The sequence below is a fragment of the Indicator indicator genome, chromosome 16 (genome assembly GCF_027791375.1).
Source record: "Indicator indicator isolate 239-I01 chromosome 16, UM_Iind_1.1, whole genome shotgun sequence".
In the NCBI taxonomy this organism is placed as follows: domain Eukaryota; kingdom Metazoa; phylum Chordata; class Aves; order Piciformes; family Indicatoridae; genus Indicator; species Indicator indicator.
In genome coordinates, this window is record NC_072025.1 from 16,228,937 (window position 1) to 16,245,871 (window position 16,935).

General features: G+C 41.6%; 1 protein-coding gene across 1 annotated transcript in view; it reads left to right on the forward strand.

Annotated features, from left to right (window-relative positions):
• The window catches only part of MEGF11 (multiple EGF like domains 11), a 224,741-nt gene that overhangs the window by 45,150 nt on the left and 162,656 nt on the right, over nt 1–16,935 (forward strand). The gene's annotated exons all lie outside the window — the stretch shown is intronic.

Consider the following 16,935-nt stretch of genomic DNA (forward strand, 5'->3'; position numbering starts at 1 on the left):
CAGATAAATACAGGCTAGAAAGCAGGCTAAGATTTTTCCTTGTTGAAAGGGAGCTGGGATTTATATTGATCCATGGCTGGCATCACCAGTTCCTAAAATATCCTGGTTGTGATATGCTACTACCACAGCAGGGTGAAGTTAGGAGATGATCCTTTGTGCTGGACCCAGGCTCTATCTTTTGTCCCTGTAGTTCTTTTCAGCTTTTACCATCTCCCATCTCCTTTTTCTCCTGCTTTCTGCTTTTATCCATTCTTTTTTCCCCCCCCCCTCACTTTCTTGCCTTATTCCCTTTAATACCACCTAACTCCTGGGTGGAAAAATAGTTGGATACCTTTGCTCTCACCACCAATCTGCCTTACAAGCAGGCAGAGGCCACAGGCTTGTTTGTGTAGAGGCTTCCTGAGTTCAGTGAGCTGCCTTCCTGATTATGTTATCCACTGGGCAGGGAGTAAAGTGGGTTTCAAGGAGCTTCCTACTGTTTTACCCACAGTAAGATGTTGCAACATAGCAACGAAATGGCTGTCAAGCAGAGCAGTGCTGGATTTTAGTGCCTAGAGTTCTCTGTTACTCCCTGTCTTCCCTAGATTGCTCTGGTGCTGCTTAGGTAGCCTGGCTAAGAGTCTGCAACACCATTTTATACCACTAAAAGATTCCTTTAATGTATTTCAAAATAACAGTCTGGTTTTTTTCAGGCTTTGCATTCAAATAACTCCTATTACAGTGTGGTTACTCTCCTAGCTGAGTCACTGTTTAAGTGCAAACTGCCAAGTGTGCCACCAGTGTCACACTGTGGTCTCTCTCTTACATAATAGTGGAAAACAGAGAGGCAATCAGAAGCACTTATTTAATGTAATCTGTGTTGCCTGAATTCAAGGTTTGTAAAGGATGCCAGGCTGACACCTCAAGGGACTTGAGCAATATATTTCTGTATTTGAACAGGGGGGAGGAGAAAGAGGGGGGGAGAGGAAATATATATAAATGTTTATGAGGCATTTTCTAAAATGTAGGAAATCAGACACAAGAGGATTTATATTCACTTTAGTTCTCATAATGGGCAAAGGACCGTTTCTGTGAAATCAGTGGTTGTTGCTGAAAAGCCTCATAGCCACCATCTGAGCCTTGTTTCAGAGGGCTTTTCAGTACAGGTGTCCCTGCTCCAGAAGCCTAATTAGAATGAACAGAGTATCCATTTCTTTAGCAGCTGAATCCAAACCAGTATCAGATGGGCAGGTTTTTGGAACAGGTGGGATGATTAGTTTTCTGACTCTGAGCATATACTGCACTGAGTCTCTCCTGGCACATGGCACCTACCTAGTGCCTTTTGTTTGCTTATGATCATTAAAAAGTCATTAGTGAAATTAAGTTGTTCTTCTGACTGTAATGCACTGTCTATTTGAAAACAAGATGGATCTTGGTGAAGTCTCAGTTTAGTTCCTGGTGAAGCATGTCAGAGACCAAATTGTGCATGGGTAGGTCTTTCTTTGCCAACTGCAGAGTAAGTTCATGCCTCAAGAAAGAAGAGCTTATAGTTTCTGCAGCCTTCTTTGTACAGCCCTGAAGGGTGTGGAATGCCTGCTCCTCCCTGCCCTTTCCAGACACAAATACTTCATAAATCACAACCACTTTCAAGCAGCTCTATTTCTTCAGCTGAGTGAGGAGCTCCATCACTCTGAGAGGGCAACCAGAATGATCTTTATGTAGGTGGGAAGTTCCAGTAAACAGTTTGTATAACAGCAGCAGCAGCATCTGTTAATAAACCTTTTCTATTAGCCAAAAAGATACTAAGCACAGTGGTGTTAGGCTGAAATGTCTGAAATTGTTGAGGGGCACTACTTCTAATTGGTGTCACAAAGCTGTCTGTAATGTTACATAGCTGGTGAAGGGTCTGGAGAACAGATTTTAGGAGGAGTAGCTGAGAGAACTAGGGTCATTCAGCTTGGAGAAAAGGAGGCCTCATTGCTTTCTACAGCTCGTGAAAGGAGATTGGAGCCAGATGGGTGTTGGTCTCTTCTCCCTAGTAACTAGTGACAAGATGAGAGGAAATGGCCACAAGTTGTACCACAGGAGGTTTAGGTTGAGTATTAGAAGAAACTTCTTGAGTGAAAGGGTTCTCAAACACTGGAACAGGCTCTTCAAGAAGGTGGTTCAATCCTCGTCCCTGGAGGTGTTTAAAAAAAGCAGAGATGTCATGCTGAGAGACACAGTTTAGCCGCAGACTTGGTAGAGTTAGATAATGGTTGGACTTAGTCCTAGGTCTTTTCCAGCTTAAACAATTCTAAGGTTCTATGCTTCCACTGTTGTGACTGTGCCCACTACCTTCACTTTCCTGTGTCAGTCAAATGCTGATTGTAGTTTTGTGTTCACTGATAGAAATTGCTCTCAAGACTCCCAAAACCTAGCCAAGGTGAGATCATTAGCTGTGGCTTGAGAGGAGGTGGGTATGTAAATATTCTTTCTAGTTGCAGGGAGTTGAATTATTTGTATCCAACATAATTTTTTAATGTACTCTTTTGTTCAGCAATTAATATTTAACAGTCTCAAATAAAACTGTCAAACAATATGGTCTTTACAATACGGTTTTAAAATACCTACCAATCCTTCATCCCCTATTATAATAAAATATTGGACTGGCTAATGCGAGTAGTGATTTAATTTGCTTATATTAGTACAAAGATGAGCTTTAATGATCCTCTCTATTTTATTTCACTTAGGGTTTTGTGTGTCTGTGTGTGTCTGTGTGTGTGTAGACAAGAGAAATGCAAGAAAATGTGAGTACATGGGGACATTAATGATTTTCAGGTGTCCATCCAGTGGCTTTTCTCTTACACCCATTTGTAGGCTACCTCAAAATTTATCTCAATTCTCTAGTTTTAAGCAATTTGCAACTTGAGCAATAATCTCCATAACCTCTGCTACAGTTGTGTCCTTGATGTACTAGGGAAGGTAACGCATTAGTAGTCACATGCTGAGCTCTGGCTGTACCTGAGATTTAATGATATTTAACTCTGGACCTAATTTCAGTTTACAAGTGATTACATGCTGTCCTCTGGGACACTGCTGCAAAGAATTTCCAAATAAGTTGTTGCAAAATAGTGACGAATTAACTTGTAGTCTTGTCAAAATCAATTACTGTACATGACAGCTCAACTACACTTTTCTGTTTGCTGCACTGCAGCATGCTAAACATCAGGCAAAGCATAAACATAAAGTCCTTGTATGTCAAACTCTGTAGTAGATTGATCCTGTATTTCATGTGCATGCAGATCTCTTGGAGGATTCACAAAAATATTTTCCTTACCATTCACAAGCAGAGAATATTCTTTCCTGCCATGTTTATAAACAATTGCCCTGTACAGTCAGAGAAATTTGATATCCTTTGATCAAAACATTCTTGCAGGTGTTGTCTTCAGTTGATCAAAGTTAAACCACTCCTTTCAGATTCATTTTGCTAAAGCAGTGCTAGGCAAGAATCCCAGAAGGAGTTGCTTGCAGCAACCTTCTGCTGTGAGGGAGTGGCCATACCTGGAATGCTGGGTTGAGTTTTGGGCCCCTCACTCTAAGAAGGATATTGAGGTGCTGGAGCATGTCCAAAGAAGAGCAACTAAGTTGGTGAAGGGCCTTAAATACAGGGTTTATGAGGAACTGCTGAGGGAGCTGGGGCTGTTTAGCCTTTGGAAGCGGAGGCTGAGAGGAAACCTTATCACCTGCTACAACTCTCTGAAAGGAGGATGGAGCAAGGTGGGGTCAGTCTCATATGCAACAAGTGTGAGTACAAGAGGAAAAGGGCTCAAGTTGTGCCAAGGTGGGTTCAGATTGGATATTAGGAAAAATTTATTCACAGAAATAGTTGTCAGGCATTGGAACAGGCTGCCCAGGGAGGTGGTGAGGTCACCATCCCTGGAAGTATTTAAAAGACACGTGATTGTGGTGCTTAGAGGCATGGTTTAGTGGCAGTAGCATAGCAGTAGTGGTGGAACTGTGAGCTCTAGGCAAGCAGTTGGACTGTATGATCTCAAGGATGTCTTCCAACCTCAACAGTTCTATGATTCTATACTCTGTAAGATAAACAGCATGGTGCTTCCTTTCCCAGGCAACATGGAGCTGCCTTCACACTGGTGATGTGACCTGCCTGCATCTGGTCATATAATATGGAATATAAGCCCAGTCTTTAGGAAAGCTGTCAACAGCCAATCAGATATAGTTACTCCCCTCTCTGCACCTGATGGGTTTTTTGGAGAGGAAAAGGAGAACTAGAAGGACCAATTAGTCAAATCACTTTTTCTGTATTGAGTAATTTAGAGTTAAATTTCCCAGCCTGGAAAACCTGATGTGATTTGGTTGCACCCACAGACCTGATCAATTCCTTCTGTTTATGGGAACTCAGCCTGCACAGAGCTGTTGTTTGAAGTCCCGGACTTAGGAAGTCCTTCATCTTGTACTGGACTTGCAGTGAAAGCAGAGACTGTTGTAGAGAGTTCTGTAATTACTTGATTATGAAATGCACACTTTGGTGTAGTGTATCTATAAAAGACAGTTAAGCTAACAGGGTAGTGTTATGCTGTAGGGTTATGATCGGCTTAAGAGAAATAAAAGACAGTAAAGATACATCAACATCTGCTTAGGTCAGAATCACTGCAGGAAAGGTTACTGAAAGTTTTGAGCGGTGTAGTGGTAGAAAGCTGGATTGCAAGTTTAGCACTTGAGTTGGCTGCATGCAGAGGCCTGCCAAATGTTGCTACAGAGAGAAATACGTCTAGGACTTGTATCGTTTCCAAGCTTTAATTTCTCTGATACGTTTTGGAGAACAAGTGCTACTGAAATAGTAGATAGTCCTGCCAACAGATTACTGAACCAGGAAAACACTACTTCAGATGTAGTAGTGGTAGATAATGAAGATAGAATAAATGACCCAGTGATAGAAAGTAGTATCAGGCTGAATAATGGTGGTTTGGTTCATTTAAATCCAAGGGAAGTGAAAAGAAAAAAAAATCGCATATCTCTAAAATAAACATTCAAATCCAAGAGAACTCATTTGGAATATTTTTTTGGCCTAGAACTTGCAGGAACTTTTGTATGATGGATACCCTGAAGTCAAGGCTCTAAGAAAACTGTCAGGAATCAGCAACTTAAGCTTAAGAGGCAGAAACTTGTAGCTTGAGACACTAGAGCCAGTTTCCTATTAGTTATCAAAAGAAAGGACAGTAGAACTATAGCAGAGATCTGTAAGGAATGGAGAAAGGAACAGAGCAGCAAAAAAAACTACAACATAGAAGTCAAAATGTCTCAGGGATAAAGTGAGATTTGCCAAAAGACAAGCTGAGTTATGGTTAATATGGGCTATTAAAAAAATAGCAGCTGCTTAGGGAAAAAGAGAAAAGGATGAGAATCCTGCTTTAGTGGAAACACAGCAGGACACCAGTGTCACCAAAATGAGACAGATCATTGCCCCAGTTTTTTGAAAGAATTATGAAGGTGGGGCCAAAAGAAGATAAGTAAAGGGGAAAGAAATAACCACAACTGAGGTAGAAGCAAAATTTGAAGCCGTTTGTAAGCTCCCAAGTAGGGGAAAATTACTCCTAAGTATGTAGGAGAAGTCAGATGTTTGCCGCCTGTCTTCTGAAACAACAGCATATGAACCCTGACCTGACAGTGAGGATTTGTTAATAAATCTTGCCAAGATGAGATGGGTACTTGTCCAAGTCCCATGTATGCTGGCCAGGTTCTTGCAGATATTGCACGTTGGGGAGGGTTAATGCCTAATATGAAGTTTACTTGTCTGAAGGTACACAGCACTTTGGTCTAGGGATACAGCAGTGCACTTCAGTTACAGTAGAAGTACAAACTGCACTTAGCAGCCTGTAGCAATTGCAGTATACAGTTCAATACAAACATGATTTTCATTATCGGTCTCTCTAAGTGTGTTCACTATCATGATGCCCTGCATCCCCACTTGCTGGGAAGGAGTATGAGAGCTGAAACCAAAAACTCAGGCTCAAAGTTCTCTTAATTGTTCTTTTGTTATATGCCATGTTGGGTTGAGCCAGATACATGTTCCCTTAGCTGGTCTAACTCAGGGAGACATACATTTGCATTCTTTTGGTTAACCCAGGGAAGATCAGTTACACAAATGGTTGATCCATTCTGCTGATGGAGCTGGTTGATCTAGAATAAAGCCTTCCTTCTGATTCCCCTTTGACTGAGAGAAGTTCAGCTTCCTTTGTAATTGTGGTGGTCAGTTACTCATTCATCCTTGAATCTCAAGGATGCATGGCCTTTGCCTGTCTCTGCAGAGTCTTCTCCCACTGCAGCAGTACATTGACTGGTCACAGTATCATCTACTTGAAGAAAATCAAACATAGCTACTACATTTAAAAGGGTGGGGAAATAACACACATTGCTAGAGGCCTGTTTTTCCAATCTCAATAGTACAAACATCATAGAATAAACTTTGATGGAAATGGGAGAACCAAATGCCTAGAAGTAAATGACAAATGAGATAAAATAGAACATCTATTTATCTAAGGTAGATAGTACTAAAGGAAGCTGATAGCTTCCTTTGATAAAATAAACAATTTTCCAGGCAAAGGAAAATGCTTTGTAAACACAAACAAGTGGAGGCAAATTGCCTGCTGATGGGTTCACTGTAGGTGTTGCCTTGCCATGTAGCTCATGGTAAGTTATGGAAAAAATTATGTTCAGTTTATTTATATGGAAATATCAGCATGAACCATGTCACACAGCAACATCGTGTGTGCAGTATCAGAGCTGCCTCCCACTTGCCAAATGCAGTTTGAGCTATATGGTCAAGGTGGGGTTTAGATTGTTCTACCATAAGCACCACATTCCAGAAGAGGAACCCTCATTCCTCAGTCTGTGGGACTGGCACTCAAGTGAACCTTTGCCCCCATGTCCTAGATTCCATTGTCCATCTTGGCTGCTTTTGTTTACTGACTGCTGTGTAGCTGATGAAGTGCACGTGTCTCCTAGGAAAATATATGGGAAGGGCAGAGGTGGTGGTGCTGGGGCAGATGTGTATGTAACTGCAGAATGCAGAACAGAGCCTTTAGTCTTCAGAAGAGGATGTTGGAGAAGTTTGAAATGTGCCATTGGCAAAGAATTTCTGAAAGACCATTTGTTATCTGATGAAAGCCCCTATTTAGGACTTCACAGTTACTTTTAACTATTAACTCAGCCACAGAGTTGACCTCTACGGGTGGTTTGAGAGCCTGCAGTTTGCAGTGCAGGATGTCCCATTATGAAACCTCTGCCCATGAATGTAAAGATTGTTTTCCTACTGGGTGCATCCAGTTCCTCATCTTGTTGCCAGTTCCCCTATTCTCATGATAGACATTGCTGTCTGTCAGCACTTCAGCCCAAAACACGCTCCTGTTCACCCCCGCCTGTTAGATAAAGTTGTTTGTTTCTAGCTGGTGTATGCATGGAACTCTCTGAAGATTAGAAATGCACTTTTTTATAATACTGAATTTGGTTATGAACCTCATGAAACAATTAGTATTTACACCTAGCAGCAGTGGGAGGGACACCCCAGTGAGATGAGGACAGGCTTGTGACAATGATTTAGTTACCTGAGCTGGAACAACCTGACAGAGGTTTCAAGCTGTTCTAATCCTGATGTAGGTGCCTGAATGGAAGAAGAGTAAGCTCCTGTGAAAAGATTATCCTGGGAATTGGTGGGGTGGTACACCTATAGTTACCAAACTGGAGTCTGGAATGGAACCTCTGGATTCAGAGTTCATGCCTGACTTCACCACTCCTCTGGTTTTCAGGTACTTTTTGTCATTAATAGTTGGTATGTTTGGCCTTGGAGAGAGTCAACACTGATCCATAGAGCTCCATTATGCTAACTCTGGTCTTAACTCCTATTAAATAAATAAGGAGGAGGGAAAGGAGGAGGTAACTGCATTAAATAAAGGGTGATGTGCTAGTCCTGGAAGGCAACAGGAGTTTTGAAATTGACTTCCAATGGGGTTAGGATTTTATGCACAATATTCCTTTTCTCTTTTCAGAATACTCATGTCTGCTCTAATGGAAAGTTATCCAACTGCAATTACTTTTTGCATTACATCCTAAATATCTACTTGTACATGACATTTACTAAAGAAAAACACTTGCAAATTACATGTTTGATTAACATTACATCTTTCACAGTTTAAAAAGGGTATGGTAATTGAAAGCTGCATTACTTAGAAACCATGAACTTTATTTGAGCTCTTCTCTATAACTGCAAATCTTCCCTTTTTTATTGAATATTTCACTCTGGATTTATGAACATTTGTAATAGGAGGTAGGAAAGTCCTCTTAAAGCAAACATCCCAGAACATGAAGGTAATGAATATTCCCTGCTTTGTCATTCAACAAACAAAAGTGTGCATGAAAGGAGAGGTGGATAGAATGATGGTTCAGGTTCTGCACCATCAGTTCCTTGCAAAACTGACTGTAGTTTTGTAGAACTCCACAGAGGACCTACCCATCCCACTGATAGAAGTTACCATTAACACTCAGTAGCATGTTGTGAGTGCACATTTTGTACCTGCCAAGTGTGAAAACAGATGTTGTCTTTGAAAACAGATGCTCTTGAAAAGAGGAAATGATTCAGTTCTATCCTTGCAAGACTTCACAGGCAGAACGATATCCTGTGTTATTATTCTTGGGAAATGGGACTTGAAATAGTGTTCTTCCCACTCTGGTGTCCAAATCCCACACTGGTGCAGTTGCAATCAATTTAGTAATGTGTTAGTTGATCCCCTCTCAGAATCAGTGTTGGTTTCTCTAGGTGTTGTAGGTGAACTCCTCTGTGTGAAGTTGCAAGGAGATATCTTGTCACATGCAGTGCATTTTTAGTTAAAAATGAGCTACTCAGTTTGGGGAGTGGATATGCTGGGAATACAACAATGTTCCTAGGGGAATTTTTTGGGACCGTCTTCCAATTCTGTATCAATACTAAGCCCAAAGTTGGATAGAAAGTGAAGTGCACTTCCTGATTGGCTTGGTGGGAACTGCAGATCCTCATCCTATTGGGAAGAAAGGTGGGAGCTGCAAGTTCTTGGCTTGTTGGGAATAGAGTTGGAAGCTGCAGGTCCTTAGCTTGTTGGGAAGTGAGGTGGGAACTGCAGCTCCTCAGCCTGACAGGAAGCAAGATGGGAGCTGCAGGTCCTAGACTGCTGGGAAGCGAGGTGAGAACTGCAGGTTCTCAACCCATAGAGAAGTGAGGTGGGAATTGCAGGGCCTCACTCTGTTGGGAAGCAAGCAACTTATTTTTCTGTTTGAGGGACAGGGTTAGGATGAAAATCAATATGAAGAATACTGGCTCTAAACCTGAATAAATCTTACCTGTGCTCTTTTGTTGCCTTCTTATGATGCATGTATGTCATAAATTCTCAAAATCTATTTTTATGCTACTGCCAGCAGCTTGGAAGTCAAGTAAGTAAGAATTATGACAGCCATAATGGCATCACTTATGAGGAAATAAAAGAAAAGACAAACATGTCCATACAGTACTTATAAATCTATTATGAAGTGTGGTCTACACTTTGCTGCAGCATTCTTAATTTAATCTCCATTGCAGTGTACAGTTGGTACAGTAAAGGGAATTTACTGTGCATTAAGATTGTGAACTGATTAACTTGTTTAAATATTGGAATCAATTTGTCTGCATATATATATATACATACACACATACACACATATATATATAAACCTCCAAGAGCTTTTGCATATGTGATGATCTTGTAGGGATGAGCTTTGTAAAGTCAGCTGGCTGTTGATTTTAAATTGTTATTCATCTATAATTGCAGCTGGTTGTTCAGAAATGTTCCTTCACAGCAGGCAAGGCAAAGGCCGTGTTCCAACACTGGTTACACATCACACCTTGGGACTGATGTTGAAGAAACAATTACTGCACTGATGTGCACCTGATGGCAATGACAACTGCGTGTCTTGCTCAAGGCATGATGTGCCTCTAAAATTAGAGTCATGAATTGGGCAGTCATGGCCCAAGTTGTTTGCTTAGGAGTTCAATGTCTTGTCAGTGGATAGTCTCACTTCATGGGGTGGTTTGCAGCGGGAAGTCACCATCCCTGGAGGTGTTCAAAAAATGTGTAGACATGCCTCTTCAGGACGTGGTTTAGTAAACATGGTGGTATTAGGTTGATGGTTGGACTTGATGATCTTAGAGTTTTTTCCCAGCCTTAATGATTCTGTGATTCTAAGTGCAGCCCCGAGTCAGGGATTCAGCCCATTTAGTGCAGTTTTGTGCTTTGGGAAGTGTAATTCTTTGCCAGCCTTCTCAGTGATGGAAGTGGACAATGCTTTGATGACCTCAGTTTGTCCCTCTTTATTAGCTGACTTTGAGTTACCTCTTCCCTGAGGTTCATTTGGGACGTTACTCTGGGAAAGATCTGAGTAGAAGACAAAACTGAATGGAAAGAAGGCATTTTGTGAGAAGTCCTTTACCGTGAATGCACAGTTAAGTCATGTGAAAGTTTCCTCCCTCAGAGAGAGGGTTGTTTTTTTTTTAACCCCTTAGACCACACAAACCACATTCATCTTACCTTCTCACCTCATTACACAGAGGTTTGCCACACCACTCCCATGTGGCATTCCTAAAAATGCCATGGCTTTTTTGCTTTTGCTGGGGCTGGCCCTGTGCAGCTTGCTCATTTTCAGTAAGCTCTGCTGATTAATAACTGTGTTTCTATCCATTTTCCTTCTCAAATGGCCTTTGCACTCACTGGAGCAGCCAGGTCACCAAGCAGTAGAATGAAAACTGGAACGATACAAGGTCAAAGCACTAGGTTGGAAAATTAATTAAATAAATAAATGGCACACACCCTTTTTATGGAAAGCATGAAATAAACTGAATCCAAGAAAGATACTGCACTTGCACTATTCTGGCCTTTGAAGTATCATTGTGTAATGTATTATTTATTGTGCATCTGCCACTGCTGCAATATCAGCTAATAAGGGAAAGATGTCTCAGATGTTACTTAAAAATGTAAAAGAACATGACTCAGTGAGTCACACGCTGGAGGAAAGGCTTTTGCTGATGCTCCTTCTGTGGCTGCAGGTAGCAGAGTTCCTTCCTTTTCCTGCTGAATAGTGATTGCATATTTTTCAATCCTGCAGTCCAATGCAGTCTGCCCAAGGGAGGCTTTGTAGCTTAGCAGCTGATTCTATTTTCACTGGGTGGGTTAAGAGCTGCAAGGAAGAGTACCCAGGAAAACGCCTCCCCACATCAGCATGGTCCCACCACAGCCCTAGTCAGTGCATCCCTGAGAAAGGCTGGCTGTGTTTCCCCTTGCAGACTGCTTTGAGGAATTGGGTATGTGGGCAGCTCTGGGGCCCTGATTCACAATGTGCAAGCAAGAGTTTAATTCCCACAGGGATCACTTTGGCTGCTGTCCCTTCCCTTTTCATAGCCTATTCCACAAGTGTCCCTTTGCAGGGACAGGAGGCATTGACTTTTAGTACATTTACATCTCCTGGTGTCTTCACCAAACAGAACGTATCTAGTAAGTATCTTCAAAGAGTTTTTCATCCCCATTGCTCCAACAGAGCTGTAGTTTGGGAGTAAGTCAAAGAGAAAAATCCACCTTTTACCTCTCCTTTTAAATCAGAATCCAAGTAACAATAAGGAAGCAAACATGGCTTGTCTTTGGTGATATATCACCTGAGTGGCTGATAGATCCTCTGCCGTGTGTTTGGTGGACAAGATATGAATCCTGAGACATGTACACACAGTGCCTTGTTTTGTGAGGGAATGTCTCTGGTAGTTGGAGCAAATGACTGACACGTTACTGGGAGAAACCTCCCTCCACTCCAACAGCTAGTTCTGACCATGGACCTTGTGTGGGACCAAGAGCAGTTTATTTCCTACATTGTGCTTCGGTATCCTCACTCAAATGAAGCAGACAAAAGCACTTCATGGAAGATTTAATGCCAAAGTGCCCCAGGTTTCCTCAAAAGAAAGCCTCTGTATGAGGGTAAAGAGCTGCTGTATCACTTCAATACACTGCTCATCTGAACCTCTTTTAAATATCTGTAAAACATGTTTACTTAAAAGTTGCATAAGCTCTCACTTACTACTGTACATGAATTAGGGAGGATTCTGTTTCAGTGTGACTGTAATTCTCATATTTGCCACTGACAGCCTATCTACATTATATAAATCATCTCCAGAGCACCTAATTTAGTACTATTACAGTCCAGATGAAATATTTATGTAATTTCCCTTCTTTTGATATAAACTTCAGATACAGAGAGAAAATTGACTGTAAAAATGACATTGTAGGACTCTCTATTTATCTTCTCTCAGTGATTTCCATAGCAAATTTACTCCATTTACCAGTTGAAGGCTTTTTGCCTTTTTTTGTTGTTGCTGCTTTTCCTGTTGCCTCATTGTGAGCATGGCAAACTGAGCATGACACTGTAACATCACAGGGTGTTTCACCAAATCACACTTGTCACACTTGTAATCTCAGCAGAGGCAAAGATAGATTTGGTGTCTGGGCTGCACTTGTAGCAGCAATCCCTGAGTAATTATAAAAAGGCTGTTTTATTAAATGATACCACACCTCTGCTGGTCCTGTAGACAAAGGAGGACGTGTTGGTATTAATATCTACAGCAGTGTTTTGCAGCCCCAGTCAGGAGCTGGCACTTTGTTGTGACAGGCATAGTATTATCAGGAGACAAAACTTAAAACCTGTGCCTCTAACTGATTAGTCCCATATGCAGCCTCTGATGCTTAAAAAGAGGGTTCTTTTCCTCAGGGCAGTAACAAAATTATCTTTTTCTGTCTCGTTGTCTATCTGCAGCCTGACAACTGCAGTATTTTTGGATGTTCTACCAGTCTGCCAAAAACCGTTGAAATTGGCCAGTGGGTAAAAACAAGTTGGTGATGAGGATAGGAGGCAGGCAGGCCTGCACAGAGACATAGTGACAACTTAAGTCTTGTTTCAAGAAGGAAGCAAAGACACCTTTTATACCAGAGGTCTTTCTTTAGTAGTGTGTTCAATTCAGCAGCTTTTCAGCTTAAATTCTTGTCTGAATGCCCAATGACTTTGGTAAGACAAGACAGAGCTTGGTAGAATTGTATAGTGTAATATTGCAGAGTTAGGAAAACCTTAGCAAGTCCACTGAAACCACGAGGCAAACTGTCCTGAATAGCTACCCCATAGGATCTTTTCTTTTAGAACACCTAGCAAAGTAGGTATCTGTGTGAAAAGATAGCATGGAGCAAGAGATCTGATGGATTTGGAGTTGTGTAATGTAGACACATTTAAAAACCACATAGATTTCATGAGGTTCAGAGTATGTGCTCAAGATGAGATTAGGCAGCATATGGTCTTGGTATCTGTGACTGTCAACACATCCCTTCTCCCTTCATCCATAGAAAACTGTCTTCAAGAGGTAACCTGCTGGTGGAAAAAAATAACTTATTTATTGGCAGTCTACTCAAACAGCCAAACTTAAAAAACAGGAGTGACATATTAGAAAGTGTCAAAGATCCAAGATTAATTCCAGCAAAATATCCTTGTGAAACTGTTTAACTAAAGAGTGATATTTAAAGGGAATGGCACACCCATTTGGGGTAAAAAACAGTGATTTGGGCAGCTTTCTTCTCTCCACAGAGGTGCAGATGACCATCACTGAAAATCTAATGGAGCATCTTTAACCTGCTCCATCCAGTGCATGATCTTAGTGCCGAAGAAAACTCAATGTGCGGTTTTTCTTACCATTGGAGATGGGGGAGGGAGTTTCTGACTACATCCATTTTTGATGTGCCACAGAAGAATGCCATATGGAGTCAAAATGGTGATCACTGCTGCTTCAGCTAGGGTGCTGTTTCTTGTTTGTGACATCTTACCAAAACAATCTCTTAAAGCTTGTCTTGCAGTGCTGGGCACTCAGATGTTTGTGGCCAAGTCCTTGATGAAAACAGGGAGTGATCTGCAGGATTCAGTTTTACACAGGGATTTTTCTCTGGTTTAGTGCAAAGTGTATATCATTAATAAACTGCAAAGATTATAATTTTAAACTATCTATGTACCTTCTCATTATGAATTAATTTCCTGTGACACTCAAGGCAATACAAAGTGTGCTCCTGTAAATTCTAGGGGGTGTAGCTAGCCCTGAATGCAGTGTTATTGTAGAACCAAAGAATGCATTGGGTTGGAAGGGACCTTTAAAGATCAAGTTCAATCCCCTGCAGTCAGCCGAGGCATCCCCAGCTAGGGCAGGTTGCTCAGTGTCCAATCAAGCCTGATCTTGAATGTCTCCAGGGATGGTGCATTTACCACATCCCTGGGCAACCTGTTAGTGTTCCACCACCTTCATTCTTCCTAATGTCCAATCTCAAACTATCCTTCTCTAGTTTAAAACCATTATCCATCCCTTGTCCTGTTGCTACAAGTCCTTGTAAAAAGTCCCTCCCCAGCTTTCTTGTAGCACCCCTTCAAGTACTGGAAGGCTGCTATAAATCTCCCTTGAGCCTTCTCTTCTCCAGGCTGAACAACCCCAACTCTCTCAGCCTGCCTTTGCAGGAGAGGGGTTCCAGCCCTCTGATCATTATTTGTGGCCATCCTCTGGACCCACTGTAGCAGGTCCACATCCTTCTTGTGTTGAGGGCCCCAGAGCTGGACACAATACTCCAGCTGAGGTCTCAGCAGGGCAGAGCAGAGTGGCAAAGTCATCTGTTCCTGTGCTTGCTGCTGTAGAAGGCATGATGCATCCACAACTCCAATTTATGGATGACAATTATAATCCTGAAACTACCAACCTTTCCACCTCCCTTCTCCTCTCACTGGGGGATAATATTGACATTCAGAATCTGCAGAGAAATGCTGCAGTAAGAAAGTGGATGTATTTTTAATGGTGACTTCTAGCATATTTTGTGAGAGTATCAATGTGTGTACACAATTTGCATGCATTTCAATGTATCTCACCTGATGGACTGCAGGGGGGAAAGCAGCCAATGTAGTCACCACAACTGAATGAATATTACTTGAATTGTTTTAATATGGGAGAAAATCATTCTCTACAGAAGGCCAAGATGAGCCTCTGTACCTGTGAAATCACATTTCAGTCCTCAAAATAGACCTGAAGTAATACACAGACCTTTTGTTTGCTTCTGGCACAGAGATAAGGCCCACAAAAAGCTTGATGACAGTTATGTATCTAGTGCACTGGTAAGGCTGTCACTGACTGGGAGTGTCTCCTTGTTCCCTTTTGTTCTCTGTTTTTAGCCTTCTGTTGCCTCCTGACTTAGACGAGAGGTCTGTCTGCATTCCAGCCCACTGCTGTGACAATAGTGTTCTATCTGCAAGCACTCTCCAAATTTCCTGGTTGATGTGATTTTAGTATTAGCTGCATGAGCCCACACAGGACTCTGGCTAGATATTAAGTGCAACAGTGCTGCTGATGTCTAATGTTTGGGAACTAACTTGTGTACTTTAGGGTAGGTTGCCTCCACAGCTGTGCATCACAGCTCCTCAGATTGTCACCTCTTTGTGGCCAAGATGCATTTCAGCTCTCTGGATCATGATTAGCAAAATGACACAGGAGAGCACAACTAACAACAAGATGAATTTCCTCTGACAAGCTGCTCGCATCTTACTCACCCTTTCTTTCATCAATGACTGTGGGAGCAACTGGGGCACTCAGGAATGTTGCAACCTGAGCAAAAGCTTGTCTACTCCAAGCTGCATCTGTAGGGATTTGCTTCCTTCCCATAATCTGTTACAAAACCAGCTTAACCTTTATCTCTGTCTTTTCTTTCAGTAGCTTTTTTCTGGGGTAAGGAATAGAGAAGAATTTTAGAAAGTTGGGTAGAATCATGTTCCATCTCAGTGAATTCCAGTAGATACACCTTTTTTTGTCCATACCTTCCTAATCCCTGAGGGGAGGGATACAGAAGAGCTGGAAATGGGCTTGTTACAAAGTCAGGTAGTGACAGGACAAGGAATAATGGCTTCAAACTGAAAGAAGCTCAATTTAGATTAGATATTAGGAGAAATTCCTCACCAGGAGGGTGGTGAGACACTGGAACAGGTTGCCCAGAGAAGCTGTGGAGGCTTCAAGCCTGGAATTATTCAAGGACAGGTTGGATGGGGCCTTGAGCAACCTGATGTCCCTGTTTACTGCAGGGGAATTGGACAAGATGACCTCTAGAGGTGCCTTCCAACCCAGTGCATTCTATGATTCTTTGAGGTGTCCCTGCCCATGGAAGAGGGGTTGCAACTAGATGATCTTCAAGGCCCCTTCCAACCCAAACCTGTTTGTGATTCTGTGATGATTCTGCATTAGTTATTCACGGTCTTAGGTTGAAAATTTGCACAAAAACTGCCTGGCCTCTTCCAAAATGGACATATTATGTATTTGGTTGTCACCATTAGGCAGCTGTTGAACCAAAAGCGGATTAAAGGATGCCATCATTGAACTTCCCTTGTTCTCCTGCTCACTGTTTTAATAGCGAGTCAACAGAAAAATGTTAATTTTATTTTGACAACTATTTTTGCTGTTTACTAGTTGACTGTATCAGATTTTCTGAGAGCAACAGGACATCCTCCAAAACCGAGTTTTAAGTGCTTTAAAACTGAGTGGTTTGCAAACTAACTAACTGCACTGAAATTAAAGCAGAAAACACAGATTGGAGAATACTGTTAGACAGCGACTTATATTTGGATTTTCTTTATTGAGTTTTTTTAGCCCTGGCTTGTTTGATGTTGTCAAGTGACTGAACTCTAGAATTATTTGTAGTATATCCATAATATAATATTTTTATATATTCATAAGATTAAAAAAAAAAGTGGGGTTTTTTGTTTGCTTGGTTTTTTGTTTGTTTGTTTGGTTGTGAATATAAGGCAAGATAATTACGCAGCAAAGCTTGATTTTTAGAGAACTCAAGATATTTAAGA